This window comes from Papilio xuthus, unplaced genomic scaffold (genome assembly GCF_000836235.2).
Source record: "Papilio xuthus unplaced genomic scaffold, Pxut_1.1 DF826115.1, whole genome shotgun sequence".
NCBI lineage: Eukaryota > Metazoa > Arthropoda > Insecta > Lepidoptera > Papilionidae > Papilio > Papilio xuthus.
This window is the reverse complement of record NW_013532534.1, coordinates 3,384,086-3,393,685: the sequence shown is the minus strand read 5'-3', so window position 1 is coordinate 3,393,685 and position 9,600 is coordinate 3,384,086. Positions and strand designations below refer to the sequence as shown.

Genomic DNA, 9,600 nt, shown 5'->3' with positions numbered 1-9,600 from the left:
AGAATAAATCTACATATTCATGCGCGACAGTCGCACCCAGGAGAGCTTTGAAGAATAGCATTCGCGGGTTAACTCTCGCTAAATGAATTATTCCTTCCCGTCGAGGTGGCGCCCTCTATTGACGGAGCAAACTTCGCTAAATAGTTTCGTTCCCGGCTCCATTATTGTTGGCAACTGTCGCCCAAGTTAGAAGTGACGTGTGTCTGCCGACACAATAGTTGTACGTCGTCGCCATTTAGCAGCAGAAAGGCAGAGTTTGATGAGTATATGTATCTATACAAGTTACCCACAAGCATATCTATTCGAAGCATTTTCAATAGTCACCACAACAATGTATCAAGAGAACTTATGTGGTCATTGTTGATTATAGAGCTTTGTTACCATCTCCTATAATAATAATTTAATTAAGTAGTACCTGCACGGTAAAAAAATGTAATACGCTGGTGAGACGCGAACTATCGACTTTTTCGTGCAGATCTGTAATTAGCACTGCTACGCTTCAGTGTCACACTACGCTGAGTACAGTAGCTGCACGGTAACTCCAATTTAACTCAGATGGATAGATGGATGGTTGTTGCAATGTATCTCCCGAACGGCCCAACGAATCTCGCTGAAATTTTCCATAAATAATTTTGCCATAACGGAAAGAATATTTAAATCATTACAATAGTTTCGGAACCCATTCAAAGCAAACAAACAATAAAATCTTTCCTCTTTACGTATAGTCAAGTAGAAGATACTGCAATGAAAATAATACGTATATCTATAGTGACGTCACAATCAATTTCTGCGGGACACGTAAACGCGACTGTAGAGTATTCTCCAATCTCAGGTGCAGATCTGATTAGGGTAACTATGATCTTGAACTTTTTAGAGAAATTTTAGTGAATAATGTCACGTGATGAAAAATTAATAAAGTTTAAAATTACAACAAAAGGATATAGTTGTATTGAATTATTTAACTTAATTAAATAGTCAAGAAAATATACTCAATTTTTTTTTACTTTTAACTGCGTACTTCACATTCATTTTGTCAAACAGGAAAAATTCAGATCGAAATATTTATAAAAAGAAACTAGCTTTTTGCGCAGAATTAAAAAAAAAACTTGATAAGTAGCCTACGGGTTCTTCCAGACTATATAATGTTGAGCCGTCCTAGAGATACCTTCGAACAAATATCCATTCATCCATCTAAATTTTCGCATTTATAATATTGAACTTAAGTGCAGAATTTGCAGTATAAATTAAAAATGACAATTAGCTGTAAGTCCAAAATTAAGAAGATATTAAGAAATTACTTCTTTTTATTATATTTAGCGTGGTCACTCTACTCGTCGATGTAAAGCAGCTTACTTCGTCGGATCCTGCAACGGTTCTCAATTAATATGTTAATGTATGAATTCATGGACTATGACAGTTCTGCAGCCGGGTGCAAGACTTCGTTATGTGCCTTCGTGTATTTATTTAATATGTGAGCAAAACCGCAGATTTCTAATCCTCTTAGAATTCTGCCGCTTCAGAATACTTATGGGCGACAGCGTTGGTCAATTAGACTTGCGTAACTCTGGTATTCGTACATGGAAATAATGTGTTATTCATTTCGATTCTAGTTAATACAGTAAGAGAAAATTATAGCCATGTCGTAACCGCATTCAATTCATCCGTAACTCTCATTTTTTGAATGAACTATAATTTGCATGGTGACCAACGAATAAAATTAAGGTAACATGAACGTCATATACAATATTCAACAACGCAAGTTTTCCTTCGATTAAAAAAAAACCTGGCACCCTTAAACAAGAAGCGAACCCCTTAAAGGACTTGACTTAATCCAATATACTCTTAACTACAAAAGAACGAATAAAATCTTAAGTTTTAAAACCTATGACCAAAGAGAATGCCTTTCATTCAAGAAATGTAGACCGTACTTGTTAATTACGCGTTTTTTAACATTCTTCCATACCTTCGATAGCTCAGTTGGTAGAGCGGTGGACTGTAGATGGTTAACAATTGATATCCATAGGTCGCTGGTTCAAATCCGGCTCGAAGGAAGTTTTTTTAGTTTTAATTATACGTGACCTTCAAAACTTTATTTAGAACAGATTATCTTGTACATTAAAGAGGTGGAGGTGGTAGCGAGTTACGTGGATAGTCCTGTAAATAAGCACTAGGTATATATCGTTGTAAACCATTTATACGTAGTTTTAAGTATAATGGATATTTTATCTGTTAAAATGTAAATTATTATTATTAAAAGAATAAATAAAAGTGTAAAATATATTCCTTCGAGCCGGATTTGAACCAGCGACCTATGGATATCGGTTATTTACCAACTACAGTCCACCGCTCTACCAACTGAGCTATCGAAGGCTCAGTACTTGTGTTCGACGAATCGTTATACTTTCGTTTACAAACGTGTTATACAAGTTAATGTGTAACGCCATACGTCAGATTAGTGAAAGTAATTTCGAATGTTAACAACACGCAATAGTATTAACTACAAAACAAGTTTATAATATAGTTATACTATATGTTATAAATACGATCATTAGGAGGTCCAAGATTACAATAGTTTGAACGTATTTTACAATCATTAACTATATTTATTTGCATTTTAATTAAGACCAGGTTGTGAATTTAACTGTTCTTTCTCTTGTGTAATGTCCTAGTGTTGCATAGGTTTATTCATTCATTCAACTGACCTTCTTGTTGTCCGGTTTGCTAGTGGTAAAATTGCATAATTGGTGAGCCTTTGAAAAATGAATGAACGTTGAATCTACTTGACATATACCTTCGATAGCTCAGTTGGTAGAGCGGTGGACTGTAGACTGTAAATAATTGATATCCATAGGTCGCTGGTTCAAATCCGGCTCGAAGGAGTTTTTTTTGTTATTATTAACTATACGCAAGCGTATAAATACTGGACGGATAAGTAATTTTTCGTATTATTAAGAACAAAATAAGTATTATTAAAATCATTTAAATTATATTCTCCATTTGGGAATGATTTTTACTACGTTGCTGGTGATGCTGAAGATAAAAATAATAGAAAATTTTGTAGCTACAAACAGCTAGTACGACTAAGGGAAAAGCCCTTTAGGAAGCAAATGCATCATCGCCTTAAAGGCCGACAACGCATCTGCAGTTGCTCTAGCGTTGTGGATGTAAATAGTAAATCAAAAAGTTATATTAAGGCATATATTTAAAGAGAAAAAAAGTTTCTCCTTCGAGCCGGATTTGAACCAGCGACCTATGGATATCAATCATTTTCCAACTACAGTCCACCGCTCTACCAACTGAGCTATCGAAGGTGTGACGATGAAACTGCACCAACTAACTGTTTGCCCTAACTGCATGTACATTATGCAAGTCTTATACGTCAACAGGTGAATGTACACGAAATAAATAGATAGAGATTCGGTAGTAAAGGCACGTACGCACGTCTACCTATACTTTCTTCGATTACAACATCACGCAGATATTCTTTAACGCGTTTATCACAAACGCATCACACATATTATTTTCTGTGGTACTCTATATTTATGAATTTTTCATTTTATAATAAAAAAATACAGATGTAACGGCTGCCCCCAATCATTGAAAATTTCTACTTCAACTGCTATTAAATATTTTATAGTAACCCTTGGTTAATGTGACCTATAAATAATGTCCGTCTATTTTTATATACCTGAGCATTGATGAACATAGAAGAAATTGGTGAGTACCAATAATAAAAAGTAAAAATCCTTCGAGCCGGATTTGAACCAGCGACCTATGGATTTCAAATTCTTAAACAACTACAGTCCACCGCTCTACCAACTGAGCTATCGAAGGTACGAGGTATTGATTTAAAAAACTCTTTTAATCACAGCATGTGGCGAAAGATTATGTAAACAATATTTGACCTCGATACATTAAATATGATTAAAACACGTTTTATTCGTTGTGTATCAAAAAGCAGGCTCAGTGATCAGCGCGGCCGTTTTATAAGACCGCTTTCTTCATGTGCAATGCGAAAACATATTAAGTGGAAATTTTGGTCTCCAAAAAAAAATTGCGAGCATCATTTTAAAGCAACAAATACATACAAAAAGTACCAAAAAATTAGACGACATAAGAAATAAAATTAAGATTTATTACATATCCAATGAATTAAAAAATAAATGCTTTTTGAATTGAACGTTTTGATTGTCATAATGAAAACCTCAATATAATAGGCGACATTAATAGGGCATATTGACGGCAATCATATAAAGGGCAACTTTCAAAGATCAAACACGCGCCTGTCGAACAGCGAGGGTGGCGCGCCACTTATCATAAGGTCAAACTGACATTTCGAATAGCATTTACGTTGACGGAAATTCATAGCGTCAACGGAAACGAATGTCAAGGAAAATAGCTCCTAGTGATAGTCGATGAAATAAATTTACAATTATCGATAAAAATACATTAGAGAATTATATATAAATGTCTAAAGCTAAACTTATTAGATTTTAATTCAAATCAAATTTCAAAAATTCGTTCACTTCAAGAACCAAGTTTTAATAAATGAAGAGAAAAGACATACAATGAAAAAATATTCCGTAATGGATTTTAAATAGCATTAATCATAAGACCATTTATTGAATGTTGCATTAATTTTATCGATGATGAACAAATCATTACATCACTAAAGTTCTTTTAAGTTTTATAAAAGTGGAACAAAAGAATTTAAATCGTACTATCGTGTCATGGCTATTGAAATTTTCATCGTGAACTTTAAGACAATTTTTACACACTTTGCATAGGAGATTATTGTAGCTGGAAGCCGATGACTCATCCGGAAAAACCAGATGACAATAAATTATTAACTCAATAATAATAACTGAATACAATTTCAAAAATGCTGAATGCCATGAATAGAATTTGTAAAACATTTTGTACTATTTATCAGATTAAGATCTGCATACCTATTGCTCTGCTCTACCTGTATTTCATGTAATTGCTTAAACAAATCCTTTTAAAAGTATCAGTCAAAAATACTTGCGCTAATTTACGATGGTGCGTAATTAAGTCAATCTCCCATTAAATCCCCCTTTCTTAGCGACTCGTCTGCCGTCTCGAGGCGCATAAAACGCGCGAAAACCTAATGCCATTTCACGCCGGAGTAAACCTTTCTCTCGGAGTTAACGTCTATTTAAACTCGGCTTAACTTAATCGATCGAGAAGGCCCTTAATTATGGCTTTATCTTAGGAGCAATGACGATCGAAGTGAACGGATTTAAGTCGGTCCGAATCTAGCGGAAAGTTTTCAGTTCAGCAACCGTGCGCGGGCGTTGGGTTGGAAGAAATTAATTAATAACTTTGCTTGATTTAATTTTGTCAGTCATTTATTTAAGGAACAATATAATAAATCAATTGTTTGTTATCGCACATTCACAAATTGCCAGCGCCAATGTGTAGGTTGACTACTACTACTATGAACACTTATAATAAAAAAGGGATCAAAATGTCTATTACTTAGCTGTGTTAAACACAAGGATAAGCCGAAGACTGATTTGTAAAAAAATAATTTTGCACATACAAATCTTAAAACTAATCGTTATTGTATTTAGTTTAGCTGTAGGATGATAAAGATGAGTTTGAATTAGTTTCAATAAAGACGCAGCGTGGAAACTGTAGGAGCGCTGTCTGTCTGAATTAACGTCGAAGCGCCGCGACGCTCGCATATTAATATTCATAATCGAGTCTCCTTGCTGGTGTTAAGGTGTGTACAGAGGAGGAAATCTTGATATTAATTTATTTTGATTACAAAACACCATGTATAATGTTTCAATGAACTGTACATAATTGTGATGACACAACGTGCGTCACAATTAAACAAGAAACGTGATGGTTACTTGTAATAACATGTCGTTAAGATAATTAAATTTTCGGATAAATCAGCATCTTAAATCTGTTTTGATGCTACATATTTGTATAATAAAATCATAAAAATAAAACAACTTTAGATCTATAGTTCCAATCAAATACGAACTGCTGCAGCTCATAGTACAAGGAAAGATCAAAGGAAAGCGAAGTATAGATGGATGACGAACATCCTGCCGTAAGAACCTATGCCAGCGGTTTACAAGAACCCGTTGGCTTTTCAGAGTCGCAATGTCGCCTCGCCTACCTGCGAAAGAAGATGGCACGATGTTTTATTAAAATCATATCCATCTAACGCTTTTCTCTAGAGATCATTAAATAAATCCCAAAATAAAACGTTACAATACACCGGCGTGGAAATGTGACTTGCAAGTGTTGCGTACTGCCCGCCGGGACCACAAACCCTAATTACGTCTGAAACAATACCCCGACTTATTTTTATCCATTTTGTGCTCAATCATAATTATCCGGTCGTCCTGCGGGAGGCATTTTGCCCAAAATCAACGCCTTACCTTCTCATGTTTGTACTATAATAAAATACATTTAGCGTTAAAACAAACAAATTGAATCATACTTATTTGTTATTCATATTTACTGATTCCCGATGAATATCTCCTATGGGATGCGCCGACGTCAACGACATGTTACGATCTTTGAAGTAATAAGGTTGTCTACGCATTTTCTGCTCGATATTGATATGATATTTTCAACTTTAAGTGAGGTATATATTTAACTTAACACGAATTACGGCCGATAATACGATAATTGCGAAGCATGTTTTAATTGAAATTATTTTTTTAAAGGGTTTTTGCGGCAACAGCGGCCCCGTTGCGTGGCCAGTGCGCACGGCGCGATAGAATTCGACCTTCTTTGTTTTTTTACATTTTTTTCCATTATTCAGTTTTTTCTCGTCAAAATATTTATTGAAAATGTAGAACTTTTACTACATATATGAATTTTATATTATACAGGACATATTAAAAAAGCAATCATCGAAATACTAAGAGGTTTTTCATGCTAAAATAAATCTGTTATTTAACAGTGTTTCATTAAACATTGTAAGCTTTTAAAATCAAACGGCAGCTCAATAAAAGCGAACGCATTTACCTGCGTCTCATATGTTTATCTTTTTTCCGCGATATAAATGCTTTGTGGGGACGAACAATAGCCGCGGGCCGGGGGTCTAGGGGGAAGAACCGCTTCGTAATTTTTTAATTAATACCGTCGAAAATATCAAAGTCACCGGACCCGTCCGGCTCACCTACTAGTTTATAATAAAGTATTTTTAATTTTTTCATAAAGCTTTTTCCACTCTTTAACAGCGCTCTGAAGTCGAGCACTCAAATATTTATCCCGTGTAATTAAATCGTATATCCGTACTTTAAAATTAAATTATTCAAATATTTTTCATCGAATTCAATATAATTAATGCTGGAAATTCACAGTAAATTCGATATTTAAATATAATTCCAACTTTTTAAAAGATTTAATTAATAACTCTGTAAATCATCGAACTTTTTGTATATGTTATAAACCCTTTATGGAGTTATTGTTTTGGAAATTTGTGTCATTCCACAAGGACGGGCATTAGGCACGGTAGCCGCGATGTTGTCAACATGATAATCAACCATCGGAAAACCCCAAAGGAATCGAAAGAGAAAAGGATTTTCCGCTTGAAATCATTGTTAAGTCGATGATTAAAATTTTCGCTCAATTAATTTAAGTATACCTTGTACATTGTCAATATTATCACAGCGACTGATACATTACCAGCATAACTTACCCTGGGTTTCTGAGACCAAAAACTCTTTGTTTAAAACATATTGCTATTGCTATTGAGTCAAAAATAATAACAGGGACGACGATATGTATTATATAGAGAGTTTGATTTCAGAAACCAAAGGTTAATAATGCTTAAATATCTTGAATCCAAAATAAATGTTATTCCTTCATAAAATAATTAATTGATTAACATAGTAACAGCCATTTTTCGTAGACCACAACAGAAGAACACGCTTTTTAACGTTATATCTTCAGTTGACTTGACTATAACGGCGAAAACAAAAAGCTAACTTTAAGTACAAATGAGTATAAATATTTCATATCTGCAAGCCACTAATGGCGAAATTACATCCTCCAATCGGTACGTTTCATTTATCTGAACAATCAAAGGGGATTCGTTGTTCAGACAATATTTGATAAAATTTTATTACATGGACAATGGGCAGCCAAAATTAGCGTTATTAGCCCTCGCTCATTTAAATTGCCCTTCTGTAGGAAATTATTGAAAGTACGTAATTGATTTAATACATCTCTTTGTTAACGCTTAACACGAATGGAAATATTTTCTTCTTTGTTGCAGTTTAAAAGGATATTAAAATTATTCGTACTTAGTGGACATATTCATTATTGTGATGAATAATACTATACTAAAGAAAACATAAAAGAGATTCTTTTAAATCATTCAAGTCCTAACTTAGGCCATAAGCACGGTGTTTATCTTAGATTTTTCATTAATACCTAAGTTTTTAATTTATACGTATATATATGTAAAAATCAATTGCTTTTTGTTGGTATCGCTAAAACTCGAGAACGGCTAAACGGATTTATCTTATCTTGGTCATGAAATATCGTGGAGGTCTAGGAAGGTTTAAATTCGAATAATTGCCAGGAAAACCCCGAAAACCAGCCCTTTTCTTTTTCCCATATAAACGGCTGAATGGATCTCGCTGAAACATGGCATAGATGTAGAACATAGTCTGGAAGAACACATAGGGTAATTTTTTTTTAATTACGCGCGGACGGAGTCGTGGTTGACAGCTAGTAGTGTTTAATATTTTTTGTAAATTATATTTGTTTAACAAAAGATTATGATAACGTAGAAAGTACAAATCTCTTTTATATAAAGGCAAGGCGTTCCAAATCCGGGGGTTTTATCTGCACACTTTAATTGTTGGCGGGAGTACTATCGCGGCTTTACTGGCTGCGATTGCGGCCCATAAAATGTTACAGCCCTTTTGTTTCCAGCTCTTCATATCGCACTCCTGTCGCCACTAAACTCCTATTATCATATTCACTTTGATTTTAACAACAGCTTACTTGAATATATTTGAATTACAATTCTTTCGTTTTGTTCTAAATGTTATAAACACCGTATTACTTATATTTGTATTATTTAAATTAATGTTACAGATAAAAGGTTAAAATGTTTATGTCCCTTTTACAAATCTGTTTTTGAAGTACAATAAAGCCATAAAGTTATCAAAAATCATATATTAAATGTCAAAAAGTAAATATAGATTAAAAAAAAAGTAATACGAAAAATATTTCGATAAACACGCATCTAAGAATGCGTGGTACTTTCTTATTGTAAACATGTTCCAAAACTGTTATGAATAATTTAGTTTGGTTTCCGAGTTCACACTACGACTGTTATTTTACAAATCCCGTACGCGATACGATGCGACATGAACTTACTTGATATGTGTTTGATACGTGACATCCGTAAGCTTTACAAAAAATCTTCAAGACATATATCTACGCAATGGTATTCGGTATTCATTACTCGTTTATTTACTCTGATTTGTGATTTTATAGATGCAGAAAAGCATATTCAAAGCTTGCTTTAGGCTTGTATATTATAAAAGTCATAACTCTAGTAAACCTACTAAATAAAAGAGTCGGTTAACAGAC

The 9,600-nt window shown here is 33.9% G+C and overlaps 5 non-coding genes across 5 annotated transcripts; 2 read left to right on the top strand and 3 right to left on the bottom strand.

The window, feature by feature from the left end:
- Positions 1 to 1,962: 1,962 nt before the first annotated feature.
- On the top strand, positions 1,963 to 2,051 carry TRNAY-GUA (transfer RNA tyrosine (anticodon GUA)). Its single transcript is given in 2 exon segments — positions 1,963 to 1,999; positions 2,016 to 2,051. It is a non-coding gene; the product is annotated as a tRNA-Tyr (tRNA).
- A 230-nt stretch (positions 2,052 to 2,281) lies between these two features.
- On the bottom strand, positions 2,282 to 2,370 carry TRNAY-GUA (transfer RNA tyrosine (anticodon GUA)). Its single transcript is given in 2 exon segments — positions 2,282 to 2,317; positions 2,334 to 2,370. It is a non-coding gene; the product is annotated as a tRNA-Tyr (tRNA).
- A 420-nt stretch (positions 2,371 to 2,790) lies between these two features.
- Positions 2,791 to 2,879, top strand: TRNAY-GUA (transfer RNA tyrosine (anticodon GUA)). Its single transcript is given in 2 exon segments — positions 2,791 to 2,827; positions 2,844 to 2,879. It is a non-coding gene; the product is annotated as a tRNA-Tyr (tRNA).
- A 343-nt stretch (positions 2,880 to 3,222) lies between these two features.
- Positions 3,223 to 3,311, bottom strand: TRNAY-GUA (transfer RNA tyrosine (anticodon GUA)). Its single transcript is given in 2 exon segments — positions 3,223 to 3,258; positions 3,275 to 3,311. It is a non-coding gene; the product is annotated as a tRNA-Tyr (tRNA).
- A 433-nt stretch (positions 3,312 to 3,744) lies between these two features.
- On the bottom strand, positions 3,745 to 3,834 carry TRNAY-GUA (transfer RNA tyrosine (anticodon GUA)). Its single transcript is given in 2 exon segments — positions 3,745 to 3,780; positions 3,798 to 3,834. It is a non-coding gene; the product is annotated as a tRNA-Tyr (tRNA).
- Positions 3,835 to 9,600: the final 5,766 nt, after the last annotated feature.